The following is a 13,297-nucleotide window of genomic DNA, read 5'->3' on the forward strand; positions in this document are numbered from 1 at the left end:
TTCAGAGTAGCAAAGGTATAGAACCAACCTAGGTATTCAGAACTGATATACAATGGGGCAAGCTCTACCAGTTGGGGACCGATTCTTTAACACAAGAATTTTTGGAGGATATTTAAGAGCCAAATCATTGCAACAGGTAAAATGAAATCAAGGTTTGACTCTTGGTCATATTCATTCCTGCCTATGTGACCTGAGCAGTTGACTTAAACTCTATGAACTTCATTAGCTATCCCATGAGATTGTTGACATAAATAAAAATAACTCAAATTCATAGAGTGGGGGGGTGACACTTAACAAATGTCCAATAATGGTGCTACTTCCTCTCTAACTGGGTTGCTACAAAACATCTATTGAAAATTTGAGCACTTTAACAACTACTATCTTGTGGTGCAATCTAGTGATTATAGGTGTAATATGCTACAATTCCTATGATTAGCTGATCAAATTCTTCAAGGGGAAGGGATATATTTGATATTTCTTTTGGATACAATGCTGTATCTTATCAGGTTATTAAGACTTATTCAATTCTGTAACAATTTTCAGATATCATAAAATGCATATTGAATCCTGTATTAAATTATTTGAGGATTAAATACCATTTAGTTATCTATCATATACTCTTCCCTAATCTAACATGCATATAATTAAAATTACTAAAGGAAAGAAGTTGGTAAGAGTGATCCCAACATGTGCATGTTTGGCAGTTCATCTCAAGCAAACAACTGATAATAAATATACACAATACACACAACTTGTGTAATGTATCAGGAAAAGTATGAATGATTTTCAGTACTCTTAGTTTGGTTCCCTGTTACCCTTATAATCCTTTTAAAATAGGACAAGAACAGTCTTCTCCAAATGTTACATGATCTATCATTTCTTAAACTATTGGACTTAAGTTAAAGGTTTAGAATTCTAACACATTCACATTCATGGAAGAAATACTGGAGATGAAGACGATCGATCAGGAGGTGACACCTCCTTCCAAAAAAAGAACTCATATTGTCCTCCAAGGAAGCCTGTCTTCTCACCTCTCACCAAGAGGTGGACACAAATCTAATATACTTGGAAGAACATTGTGATTTCAGAGCCAATTGATGGGACAAAGCTGATGTGAAAGAGGGATGTTTGAACTCTCCCCAAACCATTTAAACAACTAAGTTGGTCGCTTTCAGTTAAAGTGAAACCAAAATACACCTTGGATGGATTGATTAATATAAAACCTTCTGTTTTTGTTTTTCCTGTTGTGCGTAAGAACCCATGTATTGACTTTCTGTTTTGAAATTTTCAGGATCTGTCTGTCATCACTTTCTGAAAAAGGGAAGCAACAGATTCCCTTGGGGGCAGCACCACCTGCTGGAAGCAATGCCCTCCAGCTGGGAACCGTATTTATTCTAATAGCCCTTTAACTGGCAAACGTGAACTGTCTTTCTGTCCTTTGACAGGACCTGGGTTGTCTCAGATGTCTCTGATTGACAGTTGTACATACTCCAGGACTCAGCGCACCTTGAGTTTCCATAGAAAGTCTGGTGGCCCTTTTTCAGAATATAGTGTTCAGCCTTAATTGGATCCAATTATAGCAATTTTAATTATAACCCAACCCTTTGCCGAATTAGCCAATCACATAGATTGCAACCAACCCCGAGCTCCTCCAATCAGGGTAAAGGGCAGTACTGCCTTGGGATATAAGCAGACACACTGGCTGCCCAGGGTCTGTTGTTTTCCCTTCTGGCACAAATAAAAACTTTTGCCTTGCCAGTCACTCTCTTCTAAGCATGTGTTTGATTTTTTTTTTTTTTTTTTTTGTGTATGTGTATGTGGTTCTTCGTTATTTCTAACACAACGACCTCTAGTTTTGGAGTTAGGTGATTTGTGTCAGTTTCAGGTTTGCTCCAACCTAAAAATCTGCCTAAGGTGTACGTGAGTATACGTATTGGTGCCTTGAGATCTTGGATAGCTACTGACTCTCCGGAGTTTAAATTATTTTTATTTTTTATCTAGGAAATGAGCATATCTAAGGCTTGTATGAAGCCGAATTAAACAAAGGTCTGGGAAGACAGTGCACACTGTAAAATGCCTGGAAACGTTACCGCTACATCAATTTTTGGTGGACATGCGCGGTTTGCGCGCATGTCCTCTGTCTGTCCCTCTCCCTCCCTTTTCTCCCTCTTAATGCTGCTTCTCTCTTTGTTAACCATCCATGCACCTTCTGTTCACTTTTTCTATCTGTAAAAAACCGGGAGTTTTTGATTGTGCCTGTGCACTCAGTGACCCGGGTTCTCAAGTCCTGGTGTTTATTTTAGCATTTAAGGTTTGCCCCCTTCTCCTTCCTTCCGCTTTGCTCTCCGCAGGGCAGGGCTGGCCGCGCTGGGGTGGTGGTGATTGTGTCCCAGCCAGGGAAAAGCCGCAAGGCACTCTGGTTCCCTCAACCTCAGTCTCCCGGTGAGTGCCCCCCCTCTAGGGTAGCGGGCGTGGTGGGCTCTTTCTGGTCCTGGGAAGGGCTCTGACACGGCTGCGGGCCATGTCCAGGGTCCGCACACACAGCGTCTGCAGAGCCCTGGAGGAAAGAAGAGCCCCGCGCGCTACCAGCCCCGCACGCCACCACTGAGGTAGGCTTGATGCTTGTGACTTGTAGAATGGAAAGTGAATCGAGCGATTGCTGATTCACGTGGAGGCTGTATTGGGACCTCTCCTTAAACCAGAAAGAAGACGCAACTCTAAGAGTTATTATGCTGGCTCTTGGAATAAGGAAAGGGGCCAGTTTTTATCATGTGTAGGGGTTTGCAGGGATGGGCTTTGTGGAATTTAGGAATTTTCACTGGTTTGGGGCACAGTTTCAAAGGGTATTCCTTTCCTGTACAAACAGTGGGGCCTGGAGGTTTGGAGCCCAGGGGCATTTATGTTCCTCCAATCTGGACCACAGCCTGTATAAACCCTGTGGTATGTGTGAGTCCTGGAAGCTGTTAAGAGAATACGCAGATCAGGTAGAAGAAAGCACAAGTTATGCTGAGTAACAAGTTAAAGGTGCTGAGAGTTTCTTTGCCTTTAGCCTTTTGTGGCTTAAGGTTTCAATTTTGAACCAACAGCGGCCAAAGTTTTCATTCTTTTGTGTTGTTTATGCTTGGAGATATGTTGGTGAAGGCATACTGGTTTTAGTGCATCTGGGAATTGTTGCAATGCTGGGGATGGAACCCCAGCATATAGCAAGTGCTACACCCCAGCCGTGGATCTAGCTTTTATGGTCCATAAGACTGAAGAAGTAGTTAGGGAAGAACACACAAACACATACCATGCTTTTAATGGCTAACAGCCTCTGAGTTAATTGTCCTAGAGTGTTTTTTTTTTTTTTTTTTTTTTTTTTGGTGGTGGTGGTGGTGGGTGGGGTTTGTGAGACTGTCTCATTTCCTCCCTCAGAGTTTCTACTCCTTTATCTCTTAAGGTGCACTGTTTTTCCTGGGGATTGCTGATTGTCTCAGGGAGACTCATAAAGGAGGCAACCTGGAAAGGAGGCAGGGGTGTTGGGGGAAAGCACTTCAGGAATTGCACAGCACAGATGCCTGACATCATTGTTGAGAGGAGGCTCCTTCTTGGGGCCTGTTTGGAAGGTCCACAAGATTCCTCTCAATGCTTATATCAAGGACTGTTAATGCTCTACCTCTGAGCACACACATCCTGAAACTGGAGCTCAAACTGTGTGTGATTAGGCTGAATGAGGAAATTTGTATGGCAGGAAAAGTGGGGAGGTATTGTGTGCACATATTGTTAGAAAATAGCACAAATAGCAAGATTATCAGTGAAAATCAGGAAAGTAAGTTTAACTAGTGTAACTCTACTGGAGAGACAGAAGACCAATGTTTCCAGCCCTGTCTTGGGTACTGACATGAGTTTCTAGATTATATAGACAAGGTGACCAGAAATACATCTTGGTCACACTGTGGTCTGGTTGTTCATTATCTCAGAATTGGTCCAGTTGTCCAATCCTTACCTTGTCTTAGGTATGAAAGTTGCTATTGCCGGCTGGGGGAGTGTAGGTTCTACTTATTGCAAGACATTTATTAGTTAAATGTCTTGTTCCCAGAATTCAAGGTCACTGATCCAAAGAAAAGGGCACAGATGCAAACTGGAGGAACAGAGGCCAAGATTTTTATCCCTGCTTTTAGTTGCGTATTGGACACTTAAAGGTGGAAAAAAAGAGTCTAAGTCCTTGTTCATTGGAAGTCCTGGTAGCTTCATTTGAAAGTGAGTATGAAATACAAATTGACAGTTCAGAGTTGTTTTTCAGAAAAAGATGTGGAGGTGCAAATGATTACCATTCTGGAAGTGTATTATAAGTGGCTCAGTGAAGGTAAAAACCTTGCCTGTCTCCAAATGTGTGCAGGCAGAATGGAAATGGGATAGATAAAATCTTCCCAAGCTTAGTTGTTACTCCAAGTGGAGGAGAAATTTTGTTAATATTTTAAAGGTAGTTCCTGTTTTCATTGGCTTCCCAGTGCTATTAGAGATTTTGAACACAAATGTATGAAACTAACTTCATGAATGATAATTCTTTTTTGTAAGCTATATGAATTCTGTTCATAGATCTTGTTTAATTTGGGGGGATTTACCTCATTTATTTTGCTTGAGGAAGAAGATTGAGTTTAGCTAATAATGGACAGTTTTACAAAAATAGAAGCATTTTCTTTTAGACTTTGCCACACTTCCATTTTTTATAAGTTTGTTTTTCCTAAACTGAAGCATATGGTACTTTTGTTACTGAGCCTGCAGAATAAGAATCAAGCAGGAACACTATATTGCAGTAACAATAGAGTTTTATTTTTATTCTCTGAAACCAGGGAAGCAGCAGGTGAGGACAGAATTCCCAGGCAGATTCCCTAAGAGAAGTGCACAGCTTTTATAGCATCTCTAGGGCAGGCAGGGACTTTATCTTCTTTGTGTCATTACATGTAGGTGTGGAGTCTTAGTTGCACCTGAGCTCGCCTTCATCATGGGTCTTCATGAGAGGCTTATATCATTATCACCTTAGGTTTCTGCACCAGGATGTGATTTTTACTATGCTAATTAAGTAAAGGTTCTCATAGGTTATTATAGTGAGTACTGGGTGTATGCTTTCCCCCTTGTAATCAATACAGCCCCCAGCATTGCATTAGAGGAAGATAAGCAATTCTTTATAAGTCTTCCTGTGTTTGATGGATAATTAACTTAATGTCTGTTTTTCTTAATCTTTTCTATCATGATATGTTTGATCCCATTTTCTTGAGGACTGACCTAACAGAAATTTCTCACTTCCCTAGTTTTATTTTTTTTAGCACTTTCTTATATTTGAAAGAAAGATTATACTATCATAGCATTGTACTCTTTTGAAACCTAGAAAAGAATTTGTTATAAGACATGCCAAATGTATGTATCTTTTATGGCTTTACAAATTGCTTTATTTATAAATAAACTGATAATGAGAAATACAATTTAAAATCATCACCTGCATCACCAATATGGTAGCCCCAGACATACATGGAAGTTGAATTGAAATCAAGTAATGTTAAAAATTTAATTTCTCTGTCACATTACCATTTCACGTACTAAGTATCTACTGAATGTATCTAAATAGTGAACAGAATATACTTTCCCTTATTTTCTTTCCCTGTGTGTTACTGATGAAAGTAGAAAGATGCAAAACATTATATTGAGCTGCTTTGGGCAGTCTTTTTTGTAGACTTCTTTTTATAAACGTAGAATAATATTATTATAAGTAATTTGTTGTGTACTTTGTGGATAAAAGGAAATTGATAATTTTTAACTTTGCAAGTTCCATGCCTCTAGCTGGTGCTGCCTAATCTCTGCAGTTTCAGACTTAGCTCACAGACTCATTCCTTGACCTTTTTTGTCTGTAATGCAGGAAGAACATTTGCTTTCCCCTCTTGAGTGTCTATAGGCATGTGAATTTAACTGACAAAAACCAGTTTGGTTCTATGTTGTGGATTCCTCAATTCTTGTCTTCCTGAAAGAAAGATTCCAGTCAGGATATACAGCAAGAATAAGCAAGTACAAAGGGCTTATTTAATGAAATGAAAGTACACTTCAGAGAATGTAGAGTGGGCTGTGCCAGGAGAAGGGGTTTGGCCTTGTTTCTTTTGCACTCTGGGTTTTTATAGGCTGCCACCCCCATGAATCCTCCAACCTATGATTTTTTTCTTTGGGATGGTTACAGTCATTTCCTGCCTTGACTCAGTGGGCTTCCATCAACTCTGCCATGTCAGAAATTCTCCTATTAGTACTTAAGGGAAAGCCATGGGGAGGTCAAAATCACAATATGAATAGTATCACAGTGAATCAGGGACATCCAAAGGACACAGCCTCAGTGTTCTGCACATTCTCACAAGTTGGAAAGTCCCTTAATATGGTTCCATCCAGTTCTTTTTAGTTTTAAGGAGGTGGCATCTGGCTGTGAAGGAAATGGTTTATGAATAGGGTTCTCTGTCACCCAATGTAAAGTTCTGTCACTTAAGATGTAGTGAGAACTCCCTGCATGTGTCTGCCTAACTATCTACTTTAATATGATTAGGAAGAAAACTTAGCCATAGATTAAAAAAAAATTGAGTCTCAAAGTAGCGTCTAGCCCATGTCCTGCGCAGGAGGTGGAATTTGGGTTTCCTCTGCTGCATAATGGGCTGGCTGCGAAATAAAGCTAAGAAAGACAAAATGGCAAAGAAACCACAGGACACAGGAAGTAATTTTAGAAGATGGGGATGGGTCGGCTTTCTGATCTTAGGGATCGAGCTTCCCCACTGGGAAGAGAGAGCAAGAGCCCGAGTTCACTTTATTTACTGGGAAGCATCAAAGGTTTTCCATGGAAAGTGCCAAATGAGGTAGGAGGTGAGCTGTCCAGTTTCCAGTGGGTTCAGAGAGCAGTCTCCCTAGCTAAGCAAAGACAGAGGTCACATACCTTGCACAATTCATTGAGTGGGAGGAGCCACAAAATAGTTTGCAATGCCAAACCAAAATCTTCCTGGCTCAAATAATGTTTGGGTGGTGTCCCACAGTACTGTTTAGAATTTGGGGCCTATTTATCATCTTAATAATGAAGGGGTGCTGGGAGAAGGGCACTTATAGGAAAACAAATCATTTTGATACCGAAAGCTCTGGCCTTGTCCTTGATGCTGATCCAATAATATGGAAAAAGTTTTGAGAAAAAGGAAAAACAAAAATTCCCTTTTGCTAGCAAAGAATACACAGTAGGCTTCTGCCTCAGAGGCTGTGATTCTAACTGCCAGGAGGAACAAGAGATACCCAAAGGCTACCCTCCAGCTTTGCCCCAGTCAGGAGTCAAAATTCATTTGTAGCCTTGAGAGGTAGCTATTTCTTAACACCTCCAGTGCCAAACCCTAAGACTGGATTCCTTCATTCCTGGTGGTCTGTGAGCCAAGATACAGAATCTCAGCTTTGGATAGGAAGAAGGTTAATCTTACTTCCTCTGTGGTTAGGGAGGGACAGAGAAAAAAAAGGAAGGGAAAAAAACACACCACTTTTAAAATAAACTGCAGTGGCAGAGCAGCATGCCATGGGCCCCTATTACGACTGTAAGATGAGTGGATCCTTAGGACAGTGGATGTGAGGCGTGATAGTTTTGTGAAAATGTCTGGTAAGAGTTACTCTTCCCTGATTACTCCTGAGGGGAGGGATTTATGACAACTGAGTTCTTTGTGGAAGCTCTGCTTTTAGGCAAATCAGGGATTTTTGGATTTCGAGCACCTTAAACACAAAAGTTACTCCCAAACTTACCCTTCCTAGACTCAGGACTAAAGGCCCTCTGAGCTTCTCTAGGATGTATCTGATGAACTCTAGACCATGTGAAAATCTAGCTGTGTCCAAATGTCTAAAACTATTGAGAGTAAGAGAGGTGCCTGTTAATTAGAATGTCTTACTGGAAGGAGGAAACTGGAAAAACAGGAGTGATAGGATGTTGAGTTATTTACAATGAAAAGTTGGGACAATGCTTGACTGAAGGGAGCAGTTATGATCCTTATTGGAGAGAAGGTGGAGGGTTGGAAAGTCACTGACAAAGAGCTTCCGTATGGGTTTTAAATCGCCACAATTGCCAAAGTGTTCAATGTTAACATTGTGTGTGACAACGTAAATCCACTAGTGCAGATCTGAAAACAGATCTATCAAACATGGGTCTGTGTTGAAAGGTTCCAGAGAATTCTACCTCAAAATATTTCTCCTTGGTATTTGGGTTCTGTGTGAGATGGGAATTTAGGGGATACAGAAAAAAGAAAACTAGATTGAGTCTCAAAAGAGAAGCACCCATGAACTTTTGGAATGCAGGAGATACCCATGAGCCTTTGAGGTGCAGAAATTGCCCATGAATTCTTGCAACTCATGAGCTATCCAGACTGTGCACTTGGCCTGTGCTCTTGACCCATGCCCTTGCTTACACAAAATAACATTAGGGCAATGTGCAAAGATAAGGGAATTGGTGCAAAGTTGTGTAACTGCTCCACCTCTAATCTCTCCCCTAGAAACTGTCCCTGTATGAATGGACCCCTGTTATAGCCAGAGATTGCTGCTTCTCTTTCTGGAGATGGCCTACATTCTCCTTTGAATGTGTGTTCCTTGCTTCATTCCATCAGCTTCTCACTTTTGAGAAAGCCCACATCGTTTCTTGAATGTGCCATGCTTCCTTTGTCTGTGTCTCTGACTGGCACATGCTGAAATTCTTTGCCATCATGTAATCCAAGAACCCTACTAGTCCTGAGTGGAGGTTACCTTGTTTGAAACTCCTTGAACCTCTGATGATAGTTGAAGTTTAAGAGAATTGAAAGCTCTTTACCTTTCTCTGATTATTCTACAAATATTGTATAAATTTAAACTTTTCTAAAGCATATTTACATTTATTTTATTTTATTTAAAATTTTTAATCTTTATTTATTCTTTTTAGTTACATTTGACAGTAGAGTATATTTTGACATATTATATATATATGGAGTATAACTTTCCATTCATGTGGTTATACATGATGTGGAGTTATACTGGTCATGTATTCATATATGAACATAGGAAAGTTATATCTGATTCATTCTACTGTCTTTTCTTTCTATTCCCATCTCCTCTCCCTTCCCTTTATTTCCCTTTGTCTAATCCAATGAACTTCTATCTCCCCCCCACCTTTATTGTGTGTTAACATTCACATATCAGAGAGAACATTTGGCCTTTGGTTTTTTGGGATTAGTTTATTTCACTTAGCATCGAAGTCTCTAGTTCCATCCACTTATTGGCAAATGCCATAGTTTCTATTCTTCTTTATGGCTGAGTAATATTCCATTGCGTATATGTACCACAGTTTTTTTTATCCATTCATCTGTTGAAGCGCACTTAGTCTGGTTCCATAACTTAGCTATTGTAAATTGCTATAAACATGGATGTGACTGCATCACTGTAGTGTGCTGATTAAGTCCTTTGGGTATAGACTGAGGAGGATAGCTGGTCAAATGGTGGAATCTCCATACTCCTTTCCAGAGTTGTTGCACGAATTTTCAGTCCCATCAGCAATATATGAGTGTACCTTTTCTCCCATATCCTTGTCAATATTTATTATTACTTGTATCCTTAATATTTGCCATTCTGACTAGAGTGAGATGAAATTTCAGTGTAGTTTTAATTTGTATTTCTCTGATTATTATAGATGAACTAGTATCAAACTAAAAAGCTTCTTCACAGCAAAGAAAACAGTCAAGAGCATGAGCAGAGAGCCTACAGAATGGGAGAAAATCTTTGCCCCCTGCACATCAAAGCATTAATCTTCAGGATATATAAAGAACTAAAAAAACTTAACACCCCTCCCTTAAAAAAAATAACAATAAAAACAAATAACCTAATCAAGAAATGGGCTAAAGAACTGAACACACTTCACAGAAGAAGAAATACAAATGGTCAAAACTATATGAAAAATACTCAGCATATTTACATTTATAAAGGAAGTTTCCATTTCTAACAGGACTTCCCAAGACAGTCCTACCTTACCATACTTTTCCTCCTTCATCTTCCCAAAACTTGCTGCCAGAGACCCAAACTATATTCCTTTAGCGTAATTCCTATGTGCATGCAAAATTCCTATGTGACCGTACATGAAGTAAACTTTTTCTTTTATTAACTGTTATCAGTTTTTTTTTTTTCTTTTTTGAACCTCCAGCATGCAAACCTGTGCTCTACCACTGAACTGCACTGAATACACCTTCTCCTCAGTTTAATTTCCAGGAACTCAGCAGGAGAATTTAGAGGGAAAGGGGAAAGAATTTTGCTTTCCTCAAACAGCATTTAAGAAAACCCAAGAGCAACATGAATGCATAACAAAAACCCAGAGAGGGTGGAGAGGCTCACCATCCAAGAGTATCTTATTCATTATTCTTTGTTTAAATAAAAGTTTATCTCTTTGGCCCTTGAATTCGATGTCCTTCCTGCCACCACCCAGACCCATGCCCCTTGTCCTAGCATGTCTGCCCAGATTTTTGATACCAGCTCCCTACTTGGTCCTCATTTCCACAGTTGCCTAGCATTCTCCATAATTGATACCATGAGCCTCTCCTGATTGAAAGGCCTCAAGCCTCTTACTGAGTGTATATATCTTCCATGATCAAGTCTCTTCCAACCTGTTCAAAATATTTCTCCAGATAACAGTTGCAATCATATGAGGTCCTAGAGCACCTGAGTGGATTGACTTCAAAACTACTTACCAGGGGCCTTGAAGTACATAGTCAATCCTGGCTGCTTTAGGGTGGATCTGTCAAATGAGAGACAACATGAATGAAAACCAAATGCAAGGGATAAATTTTGGAATTTAAATTTACATTTTGTATTTCTCTTCCTTTCTATTTACAAGTTGAAGGAGCCACCTGACCGTGACTTGAGGCCCCTAACTCCTTGTCAGGATTACAATCTCTTGAATTTTTTTTTTTTTTTTTTTAGAGAGAGAGAGGAGGGAGGGAGGGAGGGAGGGAGGGAGAGAGAGAGAGAGAGAGAGAGAGAGAGAGAGAGAGGAGAGAGAGAGAATTTTTTAATATTTATTTTTCAGTTTTCGGCGAACACAACATCTTTATTTTATTTTATGTGGTGCTGAGGATCGAACCCAGCGCCCCGCACATGCCAGGCAAGCGTGTTACTGCTTGAGCCACATCCCCAGCTCCACAATCTCTTGATTTTAACCTCAACCAATAATTTAAGGAGGTGCTTAAACAGGAACCTAATGGCTCTGAGGCAGAATTCAACTCTCCTTAAACTAGAATCATCCCTAGGGAGGAAAAAGGTGAGGCCCTGGGCTCTTGGCCAGGTGGCCAAGAGGTGGCCCTCCTTTATTGAACTAGTACATAGGTTTAACTGGTGTTATGGTTTAGATATGAGGTCCCCCCAAAGCTCATGTGTTAGACAATGCAAGAAAGTTTAGAAGTGAAATGATCAGGTTATGAAAACCTTAATATAGTCAATGCATTAGTCCTCTTAAGTGGGTTAACTGGGTGGTAACTATAGGCAGGTTTAGTGTGGTGGGAGGAGGTAGGTCACTGGGGGTATGGCTTTGGGATGTATATTTTGTTTCTGGTGAGCTGAGCTCTGTCTGCTTACGTGGCTTTCCTCTCCTTACCCTTCTGTTGTGATGTTCTGCCTCATCTCTAGTCCAGGGCAATGGAGTTGGCCAGCTGTGGTTTGAGACCTCTGAAACTCTGAGCCTCAAACATTTCCTCCTTTCAATTCTTGTCTTTGTGTGTAGCTAAGAACTTAAGATCTACCTGGGTACTTTTTTTTTAAACCTATGTGTTATTTTCTTTGTATGATACCTGAAATTTGCACTCTGGTTAGAAAAGAGTGCACAATATGGTAGAAAGTAAAATGTAGAAAAAATGATGTTTTTAATGCAGATTATTGTTATTATTATAGGTATAGCAGGATATAGTGAAGGAAAAGGTCTAAACTTTTCAAAAATGTGAAAGTGTGACTTCACTGTTTAGAATGTGATAAGAGGGGAGGAGAGGGTGGTATATGTAAGTAGAACCTCAGAAAAGGTGTGACAGGCCCATTTAAGATTAGAAAATTTCAAAGGAGCCCCCAATTTTTTTCTCAGCCCCCAACTATTTCTTGCTAACTTGTTCTTTAGAGTATTTCCTCCATCCCAGCTTCCTACAGGCAGTTATCTTGTGCTGAGAATGGAAGCCCCAAGTGCCGCCAAAGCACTGACCTGGCACCAGTGTTACCAGATTCCTAAGTCTGGACAGATCACTGTCCTCTGTCACACTATGCCAGTCAGAGTATTAGAAGTGGTAAATGGAAGGAAAAGAACTTTAATTACTATGACCATGCTGAGAAGAATACATGTAGGAATACAGAGACCAAACCAGTCTTTAAGGGGCTGGAGGAAATTTTGATATTTGGTAGAAAATTGTTACAAGAATAGGGTTGGAGGCATGTGCAGCTGATGGGTTTGCGTAGCTGAAAGAGTAAGTCATCCTGGTCTCAGGCCGTGGTCTGGTTGTTCATTATCTCAGAATTGCTTCCGTGAAGCTCTGGAAAGGTCATAATCACTTGAGGAGGTGGTTTCATTTTTGTCATGAAATGATTACTCCTGCTTAGAGGGACAGTCTCAGTTTTATCATGGGGCAATTGTTCCTGCTTAGGGGGGCAGTCTCAGCACAGGGTGATTTGTTCTGGGAGTCTCACTGGTGCTTGGGGGATAGTCTTGATCCCTTGTCACAGAAATTCTTATAAACCAGGCCTGTTTTAACTGAAATTTGAGGTAAATGTAGAAGGAAGTGACTCAGAGGAAACAAAGTTAAAGAGGCAAATAGATTTAGAAAGGGGCAAAATGGAGTTAGTAAGGGATAATAAATCTGGAATCATCAGTGTTTAGATGAATATTCCGAGTGATTAAAATGACTACTTGCAGAGCAGAGAAGGGACCTAACCCCAAATTGAAGACGACGAAGGAGACAGAGAGGAAGTGAAAGCAGAGGTGCCAAGCTTTTTTCTTGCTTTAGTTACATATTGGGTATCTGCATGCCCAAGGGAAGGATCCCTGCTTTTAGCCAAAGCAGCTTCTGATTCTCTGTTACCCTAGGAGGGTGCAGCCAAAGTTAGAGCACTGAGAATGTCACGTATCTCTTGGCTCCGACAGTCTCACTGAATGGATATGTGTCTATTTCCTGGCTTTTTGTACCTATAAATTGTAATGCTTCTGTGAGATGAGTGAAGGCACATTCACTGTCTTTCCAGCTTTGGTCAAACTGTCATTAAATTCATTTTTCCTTTTTATAGGGTT

General features: G+C 40.2%; 1 protein-coding gene across 2 annotated transcripts in view; it reads left to right on the top strand.

Moving 5' to 3' along the window:
• The first annotated feature begins 1,779 nt into the window (after positions 1-1,779).
• LOC308654350 (broad substrate specificity ATP-binding cassette transporter ABCG2-like) overlaps positions 1,780-13,297 on the top strand; it is a 71,400-nt gene continuing 59,882 nt past the window's right edge. The window contains exon 1 of one of the 2 annotated variants that reach the window (XM_081303609.1): positions 1,780-2,609. The gene's annotated coding sequence lies outside the window, so the exon portion shown is untranslated. The remainder of the gene's footprint in view (positions 2,610-13,297) is intronic. The other variant, XM_081303608.1, reaches the window with a different exon arrangement.

Source organism: Spermophilus citellus (assembly GCF_964194105.1).
Source record: "Spermophilus citellus genome assembly, chromosome: 8".
NCBI lineage: Eukaryota > Metazoa > Chordata > Mammalia > Rodentia > Sciuridae > Spermophilus > Spermophilus citellus.